This window comes from Octopus bimaculoides, chromosome 9 (genome assembly GCF_046866305.1).
Source record: "Octopus bimaculoides isolate indiv1 chromosome 9, ASM4686630v1, whole genome shotgun sequence".
Taxonomy (NCBI): domain Eukaryota; kingdom Metazoa; phylum Mollusca; class Cephalopoda; order Octopoda; family Octopodidae; genus Octopus; species Octopus bimaculoides.
Window position 1 is genome coordinate 91,972,281 of NC_142936.1, and position 12,500 is coordinate 91,984,780.

At 36.3% G+C, this 12,500-nt stretch overlaps 1 protein-coding gene across 3 annotated transcripts in view; it reads left to right on the forward strand.

The window, feature by feature from the left end:
* The window catches only part of LOC106877629 (reversion-inducing cysteine-rich protein with Kazal motifs), a 204,421-nt gene that overhangs the window by 49,230 nt on the left and 142,691 nt on the right, over positions 1 to 12,500 (forward strand). The gene's annotated exons all lie outside the window — the stretch shown is intronic.

Below are 12,500 nucleotides of genomic sequence, written 5' to 3' on the forward strand. Positions count from 1 at the left end.
TGGTAAATGGCGAATTTGTCAATCACGAGAAATGTATATATAATCCATTATCGATAATAGTGAATGTCTCGTTAGCAAACACTGGCTTAAACAGGTCAGGAATCCAAACCGGGACTCAAGCTAGGCAGTAGTTTAAATTGTGGATCTAACAGTGAGTCGAGCAAAGGTTCAAATAATGACTCAAACGTGGCTCAAATTGAGGCTCGACTAGTGAGTCAAACAGTGGCTCAAGTAGACGTCTAAATAAGGACTCAAAGAATGAGTGAAACAATGACTCAAACTTTGGCTCAAACAGTGACCGAAATAGTAGCTCAAAGAGTGGATCAAACAGAAGCTCAAATAATAACTCAAGTAAAGACAGGAGAAGTGACTAAAGCAGTGACTCAGACTGACCCAAGCAGAGCGTCAAATAGTCGCTCAAAAAGAGGCTCAAATAACAGCTAAAAATGGGACTCAAATAATGGCTCAAACAGTAAGTCAAAGATTGACTCCAGTACTGACTGGAACAGAGGTTCAAATATCTCCCTTATATTAACAGTCCTCAAGGGGGCACCACGTGTATAACTGAGTTTATGAAAAAACAACTTTGTTACCGTTGGAATGTATTCGATCCTTGGACCAGTGAAACTAGGCTGAACTCTGATCAACAATATATAAGTATAAATGATAAGTTGAGCACCTCTACGCGGCCCTTCGACTTGCTAGAAATAGCAATAATCTCTCTCTCTCCTGATCCACTACCATCTTTAATATAATATAATATAAATGAATATGTTGTGTAACCGAATCCCTGATATATGGCAGAAAGAAAAACTTACTGTTGCTTTGAATGTGATCGAATATTTTGTATAACCAGAACCTGGATATGTACCAGAACGGAAGACCCTCTGTGGTGTTTAATATGAACGAATATGTTATATAGCCGAGTTATATATGGATATGTGCCAGGACGAAAAATGGATCTTTTAAGATTTTTTTTCCAATTAACAGAATTTTCTCAAATTTTCTACATTGGTGTAGATTTGCATGCTGAGGACGAAAATCGCATTCATTTTCTATAGAAATTAATAATAAAAGTTACAAGCCATTAAAGTTTTGCAATTTTATCGAGTCGGAAGCCTCCATAGAAGTCGCAATTATGATGGTTACAAAAAAATTTTAAATACTCCGGAAGAAGTCTGGTCACGGATGATACCCATTTGGAGAGGTGAAATTTTCGACTGGGTCTCCTTCACACACCATTAACATAAAATGTGAATAAGTAATATCGACCAAAACATAAAACAATACGTTGATTATTTATTTTACTTGTTTCAGTCATTGGTCTTCGGTCATGCTGGGGCACCGCCTTGGTTGGCTTGGTCTAACAAATCAGCCCCTCAAATATTTTGTTTAAAACCTGTTTCTTATTCTATCGATCGCTATTGCCAAACCACTATGTTGCGGGGACATAAATACACACACACACACACACACATACACACACACACACACACACATACATACATACATACATACACACATATATATATATATATATATATATATATATATATATATATATATATATATATATATATATATATATATATATATATACATATATATATATATATATATACATATATATATATATATATAAATTTTTAAATTTAAAAGAGAGTTTTTAGGCTAATATCCATTATTATTGAAATTTATTCCTGTCAACATTTCTGTATAAGGCTATATTTGACTGTCAAATTTAAGTCAAACATATAATTTGCCATACACGTCTTCAGGGAAATACATTTGAGAACAAACAAAAATCAAATAAGAGTCAAGAACAAGAGGTAAATACCACATTTCTAGGATCCCTAAGGAGTCTAATTTAGAATTTTTGCGGTGAAATCTCTTGCTATATTGGTAACGATTACATGTTTTTCTATGAACAAATATATATATATATATATATATATATATATATATATATATATATATATATATATATAAATATATATATACACATATGTATGTATGTATATACGTATGTATATATATATATATATATATATATATATATATATATATATATATATATACATATATATACACGACGAGCTTCCTCACAGTTTCCATGTGCCAAAATCACTCACAAGGCTTTGGTCAGTTCGGGGCTGTAGTAGAAAGGGACTTGCCCAAGGTTGCGCTGCACAGTGGGATTGAACCTGAAACCACGTGGTTGCTAAGCGGATTTCTTTACCGCAGCTACGCCTGTACCTATGAGCCATGCCTGCGCCTGTGGAGCTTTGCCTGCGTCCTAAGCCGTGCCTTAAAAATAAATGGTTTCCAACTCCATATAAACCTGCTAATTTAATACAAGGAATTTGGTTCATAATTTCGTAAGTGGCCCCATTTCCGTAGCTTTCGGTTCCAATGTTTATACGAGAGGAAACGCCATTAAACGCACGTGCCGTTACTTCAAATTCGTTGTACGTAAAATACAGCGAAAACAACAAACATATTGCTACAGAGGGAGGTGCGTGTGCGTGCGTGCGTGCGTGCGTGTGTGCGTGTGTGTTTGTGTATGCGTGTGGTGGGGTGCATGTGTGCGCGCGCGTGTTACATGGAGTTGGCGCGAGTTATGTTGCGTGTGAGTTTGGCGTTGAGCTCGTTTTAAAGAGAAATGTTATTCTTTGCAATTACATAAAATATTAGAAATGAACATGTATATATATGGGTGCGGTGAGGTGGGTGGAGTTTGTGACTGTGGGTGCGCATATTTGTGTGTGTAAGCGTATGTGTATGCATTTGTTTGTTAAATGAATGGATGCATATGTGTGCATGTATGTATACACATAGAAAAACATATACCCACACATATGTACATGTACATTTGTAAATATATAATATATATATATATATATATATATATATATATATATATATATATATATATATATATACTCATGTATATATATATGTACATATATTTATATTGTTAATAATGAAAGAAAGAAAATGGAGAAATATGGATGCATAAATAATTTATTTGTATGATATAATGAGATTGAATTTTTTTAATAAAAACAAAACCGATAAATTGTGAATTATAAAGGTTAAAAAGAAATGGCAGATGCCAAAAAAACCTACATATATGTTTCGATTCCTGCCCCTAGGTGATTCGTAATTCTAAGCATTTGGGTAGGGTCATATGCTAAGAATTGGTTATCGTTTACAACTATGTGGGGCAGAATCTCATCAGAGCTTTATGATCAGAGCTTTCTCACCGCCCCATCTGATATAGTAGTGATTAAGCAGCGAATTTTGGAATTATTTAATCCCCAACAAGGACCTGACATCATCGAATTGACTACATATATATATATATATATATTTTTTTTTTAAAAATTTATTTATGTGTTTCAGCCAAGTGGCTGCGGTCATGCTGGTGCACCACCGTGATTTTCACGTTCCTTTCATGGCTCTTCTCCCCCACCTGACATGGTCCAATCAAGAGTTTTGATGGCACATCTGGTGTATAAGAGAATTTGACACAGCTGCCCTAAACTGCGTCTCATTACGAGCCATTGGTATATTTACACTTAAACATACACGTACATATACACAAACGTTTAAATTTTTATACATATCTGCATGCACAAACACGTATAATATATGTATATATGTATATGTATATATGTATGTATGTAAGTATATATATATATATATATATATATATATATATATATATATATATACAGAGAGAGAGAGAGAGAGAGAGAGAGAGAGAGAGAGAAAGAGAGAGATAGATAGTATATATATAAGTTTTTAAATGTATGTATGTATACTTGAATGTTACCCGGCGTTTCCCGGGAAATGCGACACTCATTAATTAAGAAATGGTTTTTCCTCCTCTTTTCGATTCTGCATTTTCCCAAATGATGAATGAGAATCATAGTAATTCTGTATAAATTGATTATCTCCTATATAATTGCTTAAATAATTATATCAGCGATTATTTCCTTTAATTCTTTCAATTTTACTTTCGGTTCATTAAGCAATCATGAAAGGAAATTACGCGAATCCATTCTAGCTTTGTATACCCGCGTCGTCAAAAATGACGCCATTTAATAAAGAGGTACATTCCATTCGCTTTAGTCATTAGACTGCGCCCATGTTGGGGCACCACCTTGAAGAAATTTTACTCGAACGAATCGACCGCTAAACTTAATTATTTTTTTTAAAGCCTGATACTTACTTATTCTATCGGTCTCTTTTTGCCGAACCACTAGTTGACGGGGGCATAACCACGGCAACACCAACACCCGTAACTTAACGGTTGTGGGGACAAACACACACACACAATAGGCTTCTTTCAGTTTCCGTCTGCCAAATTCACTCACAAGGATGTGATCGATCCGAGGCTATAGTAGGAGGCACTTGCCGAAGGTGTCACGCAGTGGGATTGAACCGGAACCATGTAGTTGGGAAGCAACTTTCTTACCACACCGCCACACCTGCGTCTGTATTACTTGTATAATAAAATTAAGTAGTTCTATTGAGTCTGAAATAAGGAAAAGTCCTTAACTCCAGCTACTATTTCATTAAATCCTTTTCTGCTCTAGGCACAAGGCCCGACATTTTGGGGCAGGGGGCGAGTCGATTAGATCGACTCCAGTACGCAACTGGTACTTAATTTATCGACTCCGAAAGGATGAAAGGCAAAGTTGATCTCAGCGGAATTTGAACTCAGAACGTTAAAATAGACAAAATACCGCTAAGTATTTCGCCGGCGTGCTAACCTTTCTGCCAGCTCCCCACGCCTTACTATTTCATTAAATCCCGAACAAGACTCAACCGTCAAAAGAAGAAGAAGAAAAAAAATCACGACTGATTCACATAATAAATATTCTTTAAATTATTCATATTCAGAAGAAGGAAAACAGAAATCGTCTGCCCACGGTTTAATTGGTTTGGTTCATAATGTAAATGAAACCAGCGACAAAACCCATTCAAAATTTCTGTCCCTAATTGGAGTTCAACTCGCTGCTTTTTCCTTCTTTATTTTCCGTCTAATATTTTCTCACTTCCGCTCTCTTCCCCCCCCCCCCCCCCGCCACCTCACCTCACACCTATACTCACTTTTTCACTTGTTCCTCAGTCAGTCTTTACTCCACCTCATCTAGACGCCACTTGATTTTCAGCTCGTAATAATCTATTCCTTCTTTCACCCTTCGCCAACTATTACACTTTGGCAGGACAAATCTATCTATCTATCTATCTATCTATCTATCTATCTATCTATCTATTTATCTATGTATGTATGTATGTATGTATGTATGTATATGTGCAAATCTGAATGTTTTGTTTTGTGTATGTATTCTCATGCATATAGCTACTACATATAGCTGCTTATATATACTTAAATGATTAACTTCTGGAAAGTTTTACCCATTTTTACAGTTCCAGTGATGGATTGGATCTGTAGTCTTCGAAGTTTAGACATATATGTTTTACGCGAGAAGACGCCAAGGATCTCAGTAACCTCGGACAAGACAAAATGGTTCTTGTTGGATTCGTTGTCTATGGATACGACAGACAAACTCTATGAAGAAACACACTCTGTGCTTTATTCCTAAGTAACTGTCCTTACTATTAGGATAAGTAAACCCCCAACCCTTTTGTCTACCTGCCTATCTATCAATCCATCTAGCCATCTAGGCCTTTAGACGTCCATCCATCCATCCGTCCGTCCGTCCATCATCTATCTATCTATCTATCTATCTATCTATCTATCTATCTATCTGTCTGCCTGTCTTTCTGCCTGTCTGTCTGTCTGTCTGCCTGTCTATCCGCCTGTCTGTCTATCTGTCTGTCTATCTGTTTACCTATCTATCTGTTTGTCTGTATATATATATCTATCCATCCATCCAGCCAGCCAGCCATTCATCCATCAATCAATCCATCCATCCGTTTATCTATCTATCTATCTATCTATCTATCTATCTATCTATCTATCTATCTATCTATACACACTCTCTCACAGTATCACCATATCGACCAGATTATCAGATGTTGTTTGTTACACATCGCTGGTCACAATGCGTTTCCTCCCACTGTTGTAGCATTCGAATGATGCTACCCGGCTGGCGAGGCGGGCGGGTCAACATTCCGCCTGAACCGAACACCAATCCGTCACAGGGTTACTCATCCGTAGCTGTGTGAACAGGAACAATGTGAAATGAAGTGTTTTGCTTAAGAATGCAATGCACCGCTGGTCTGGGGATCGAAACCAGCATATTGCGTTCGTGAATACAACACGTTCACCATTATATAAACACATATATACGTGTGTGTGTATGTGTGTGTATGCATGTGTGCTTATGTATATGTGTGTATGTGTGTGTATATATATATGTATATGTATATGTATATATATGTTTATGTGTGTTTGTATATATATATATATATATATATACACACACACATACATACATACATACATATGTATATATATATATATATATATATATATATATATATATATATATATATATATATATTTATGTATATATTTGTATATATTTATGTGTATATTTATGTATGTATATGTATGATATATATATGTGTGTATAATAAATATATATGCATTATGTGTGTGTCTGAGTGTGTGTATGTGTGTGTGTGTATGTGTGTAGAAATATATATAAGCATGTGTTTGTCTGTTGTCTGTACGCATGTATATGTTTGTATATATAATGTACGGGTGTATATGATATATATATAATATATATATATATATATATATATATATATATATATATATATATATATATATATATATATATATATATATATATATATATATATATATATGTATATATACATCTGTGTATGGATATATGTCTATACATATATATATATATATAGATAGATATGTTACGGGGTGTATAAGAAGATAAGGGTAGGGGCAAGAGGGGGCTGGTAGGAGAAGGCCATGCTCCATAAATCTTCTTTAAAGACAACATGCAGTCTAGAAAAGCGTGAGATCGGGATGTGGACGCAGTCAGGTTGTTTATATTGCAGTTAATAACAGGGAGAATAAATCATCGCTCGGTGTTGATATCATAATTACTTTGTGATAAACAAACACACACACACACACACATACACGCTCGCACGCACACACACACACTCGTACATATAGTATATACACGCAGACATATGGATGCACACTCTCACACACACACACACACACATATATATATATATGTACAAATATATATAGATATATATATATTCATACATAGACATAGATATATAAATACATATATACATACGTACACACATATATACACACACCCATACATGCGCGCGCATACATATATGTACACACATATATATATACATAAATACATATATACATACATGTATATACACATATATATATGTGTGTGTGCATATATATATGTATATATTTTATAAACTTCCTTTTGACTAGGACTTCTGTATATATATATATATATATATATATATATATATATATATATATATATATATGCATGTCTGCATATGTGTGTGAGTGCGTGTGTATAACTGCCATGGACGTTACGGTGTGTATAATTGGAAAGACAATAAACACATTCGGTTTTGTTATTTATCGTCACAACTGACAACATTGACCTTTTTCACCTAACACAGCTGACCTTATTCTCACCACTAACAACCACCACAACCATCCTACTACCACTACTACTACTACTACTACCACTACTACTACTGCTACTGCTACTGCTGCTGCTGCTGCTGCCACTAATTATCTCTACCAAAATAATTACCACCACTACAACTACTCTCCTAAGTATCAATTCCTATAATGTCCACTACCACCTCAACCACCAGCACCACCACCACTCCTAACATTAGCACCACTATCAACGCAAGACCCGGTACATTATTATTCTTCTCTGAAGGCGGCGAGATGGCAGAATCGTTAGCACGCCGGGCGAAATGCTTAGCGGTATTTTGTCTGCCGTTACATTCTGAGTTCAAATTCTTCTGAGGTCGACTTTGCCTTTCATTCTTTCGGGGTCGATAAATTAAGTACCAGTTACACACTGAGGTCGATGTAATCGACTTAATCCCTTTATCTGTCCTTGGTTGTCCCCTCTATGTTTAGCCCCTTGTGGGCAATAAAGAAATAAGAAACGTTAGCACGCCAGGCGAAATGCTTAGCAGTATTTCGTCTGCCTTGACGACCTGAGTTCGAATTCCACCGAGGTCGACTTTGCCTTTCATCTTTTCTGGATCGATAAAATATGTACCAGTGATTCCCTAGGGTCGATGGAATCGACTATTCCCCACCCCTCAAATTTCAGGCCTTGTTCCCTTAGTAAAAAGTAGTATTATTCTCCTCTCTTCTTTACTGTTTGTTGTTTTTGTCATTGTTGTGGAATTCTGATCAAACAACAAATTCGATTCGTTGCTATTATGCAAAAGTGTAGTAAGTCCGAAACGTTGCTTTTTCAGAAAACAAAAAAAAAAATTGTTTCACCATTCCATAACAAAACCGTTGCACTACACTTTGACAATTTTTGATATCTTGGCATCTGAAGCAGCTGGAGATACGATTGTTTGACCAAAAGAACTGACTATTGCAAGCAAAAGTAAATATTGGCCAAATTTGGACATACCACAGTTCGGTTTAACATAATAGCAACGATATACATATATATATGCCAACGGGCATATGGCGTAGTGGTTAAGAGCGCGGGCTACTAACACCAAGATTCTGAGTTCGATTCCAGGCAGTGACATGAATAATAATAATAATAATAATAGTAATGTATATATATATATATATATATATATATATGCATGAATAGAGAGAGAAAGATACAGAAAGGGAGGAGGTCAAATAAGTCAGTGTCGAATAATCGACGCCAGATAAACGGCGTCAAAACACTTGTGCCAAAATGCTCCACCCTTTTTTTTTTTTTTTAGCTGGGCGATTTTGTCAATACTCAGTTTTTGTGTGGTGTTACTTATTTCAAGATGGTCTGAATGGCGAAATCAAAACAATGACAAGAGCAGATGACAAAAACGAGATGGCAGACAACACAATGGCGCCCGCTGTGTCTCCATTGTCCAATAGGCTATCGTGATAGAAATACAGCCGATAACAGACAACAGCGGTGTTACTTTAAATAATATGTCAGAGGCAGATTATATAGAATTCTGTACAAAAAGGAGATGAATGAAGTGTAATGTTGTTCGCAAAGTGGAATAAATACTTCTCCGCCGATACGCATGCGCCAACACATTCACGTGCTCTGAGACGTACATCATGCAAGATACGTGTTTATATATGTATGTATTCGTGCAAGCATGCATGGATAGATGGATGGATGGATGATCGTGGGGTAGTAGCGAGAAACGTAGGTAGGTAGGTAAGTATATATGTACGTATGTGTATATATGTGTGTGTGTATGTTTATTCATATATATTGCATATATATATATGTGTATATACTTGTGTATATATATATATATACATATATGTATGTATAGGTGTATACTTATTGTGTGTATATATTCATATATATATGTGTATATATGTATATTTACGTATATATATATTTGTTATATACTTGTGCATATAAATATATATATATATACATGTATACATATACATATATATATGTATATGTGTATATATATATTTATATATATATATATATATATATATATATATATATATATATATATATATATACGTATGTATGCATATTTATATATATGTACATCTATGCATGCATTTGTATATAATTATATGTATGTGTGTGTATATATATATATATATATATATATACAATATTCACAAACACATGCACGCACGTGAATGTCTGTTTGTGTGTGTGCGCGTATGTGTGAGTGTGTGCGCGTGTGTGTGTGTACATGTGTGTTTTTGAGTGTGTGTGTGTGTTTATATATATATATATATATATATATACATATACATATATGCATACAGACAGACACACACACACACACACACACACACACACACACATACACACATTAATATGTTAAACGTATATTATATATGCATTTATACGGCCATAAATATCTTTACATACATACGGACGATCGCGCATACAATTACGCCGAGGTACGAAACACACAGGGACAGAAACATTGAGAGGTGGAAATATATACGATAAAAATGAGCGGTGGGGAAAGGAAGAAAAAATATTAATAATAATAATAATAATAATAATAATAATAATAATAATAATAATAATAATGATAATAATAGCAAAATGGTAAATGGGTGTTGGGAAATAAAATGATATGTGGGATTTTTGATTGAAACACATGGAACTGGGGAATTGGAATGGATAAAAAAAAATGTAGGGGGTGGGAATGAAGAATGAAGAATGCAATATTTAACATGATATTAGATAGCCGTTTCTTAATGCTAGGTGATAGAAAATATGAAATGCTACAGAATAGAGGCTGAAGGATAATTATTAGGTGCCGATTCTTCAGTATAATGGCTGCCTGGAATCTGGGAGACTCATGGGAATTTGAGTTTCCTCAGGAACTATTATAGTTGACCAATATCTTGTGAATGGGGAGTATGATCGATATGGAGATAGAAACTGTGCTGAAGCTTGTGCTTTTGTGTAATTATGTTTGTGTGAATGAGCGTGCGTACGTATATCTGTGCGTGTACATATGTGTGTGTGTGTGTGCGTGCGGGTGTATATTCATGTGTGCGGTTATGTACGTCTGTATGCACATCTATAGTAATAAATGCCAAAACGAATTTCTGTGCGTCAGTGTGTCACACTTTGACCCCCTCTCTCACTATTCAAGAACACTTCTGCTATTCCTCATGCTGGGGTGAGAGTAATAGCAGGCATAGAGACAGTGAGGGCGGTAGTAGATTGACGGTTGTGATGGTAATGGGGTGATGGTAATAGTATGAGCTGTAGTTGTGACAGAGGCGGAGGCGAAGGTGATGATGGTGGTGGTGGTGGTGTGGTGGTGGTAGCCGAGGGGGTCAGGGATGACGGTGATAGTAAGTGATGCGAAAGACAGTGGTGATGGTGGTGGAGGGGAAGGTAGCGAAGTCAAAGATATTGATGGTGGTGGCGTCAGAAGTCTGAATGGTGTGTGTATGGCAGTTGTGATGGCGATGGTGGTGGTGGTACTGGTGATGGTGATGGTTGAAATAAATCAACAGAAAGAGAGAGAGAGAGAGAGAGAGAGAGAGAGAGAGAGAGAGAGAGAGAGAGAGAGAGAGAGAGAGAGAGAGAAAGGGGTTAGACAGAAAAAAGAATTGTACTGACCCCTGAATGGGAAGACAAAAAATGTTGTTTATCATGCAGCTTCGTAAAGCTGGGTGGAATGTTTCCGTAAATTACGCCGTGAGATTCTTAGAAAGCTTTCGAGAATCGTGGTTTATGTATTGTCAAAGAAATCTTGAAGCCTTTCATCGTAGTCCAGCTTTCGGTTTCATAGAAAACAATACTTGCTACCCATGACTTAAAGACGACCAGGCCCCAATTTCTTTTCTTTAGCCCTAGTACTCGTAAGAGCGATGTACCCGTTTTGGTGATGTATAAGTAACCGAGATCACAAGAATCCCTCTGAACGAAAAACCAGTTTGTTGTAGGGTTCCAGGCCAGCAATTTTTAAGGCTGGGGGGAAAGAGGATATCTGATTACATCGATCCCAAAACTTGACTGCTACCTTATTTTTCGATCCTCAAAAGATGTAAAGTTAAGTTGGTCCTCGCACGAGATTTGAACTCGGCGCGTAAAGAGTCGGAAGAAATGGCGCTAAGGCGTTTCTTCGTCCGACGTGCAAACGATTCTGCCAGCTCGCCGCCTTACACCTTGTGTGCTTCCTTATTAAGAACTGCATTAATTATCACCCAGGTCCACCCACCCAGCACTCCCACCGTCATTATGCCCCACCATTACCCCCTACTTTTTCTCCCCCTTTATTGCTGTGTTGATCATTGAACATATTGAAACACTTGTAAAATTACCGAACCACGACAAGAATATCCATGTGTAAGACACAGACACCGGCACTTAACCTCCCACCACCACCACCACCACCACTACTACTACTACTACTACTACTACTACTACTACTACTACTACTACTACTACTATAACAACAATTAGAACTAATGTTATTACTACTAACAGCCGTTCAAAGTTCAAACTCCACCGAGGTCGACCTTGTCCTTCATCTATTTCAAGATCAATAAAGTACCAGTTAAGTACTTGGGATCGATGTGATCGACTTAACCCTCCTTCCACCTGCCTCCCCCCCCCCTGAAATTTCTAGCCTTGTACCTATAGTATGAAAATTTATTATTATTAACAGCTGTTCTGATTTCAAATTCCTCCGGGGTCACCCCTTTGCCCTTCATCCTTTCGAGGTTCATGAAATAAATACCAGTTGAGTATAATCGACCTGCTCCATTTACTAAGATCTCA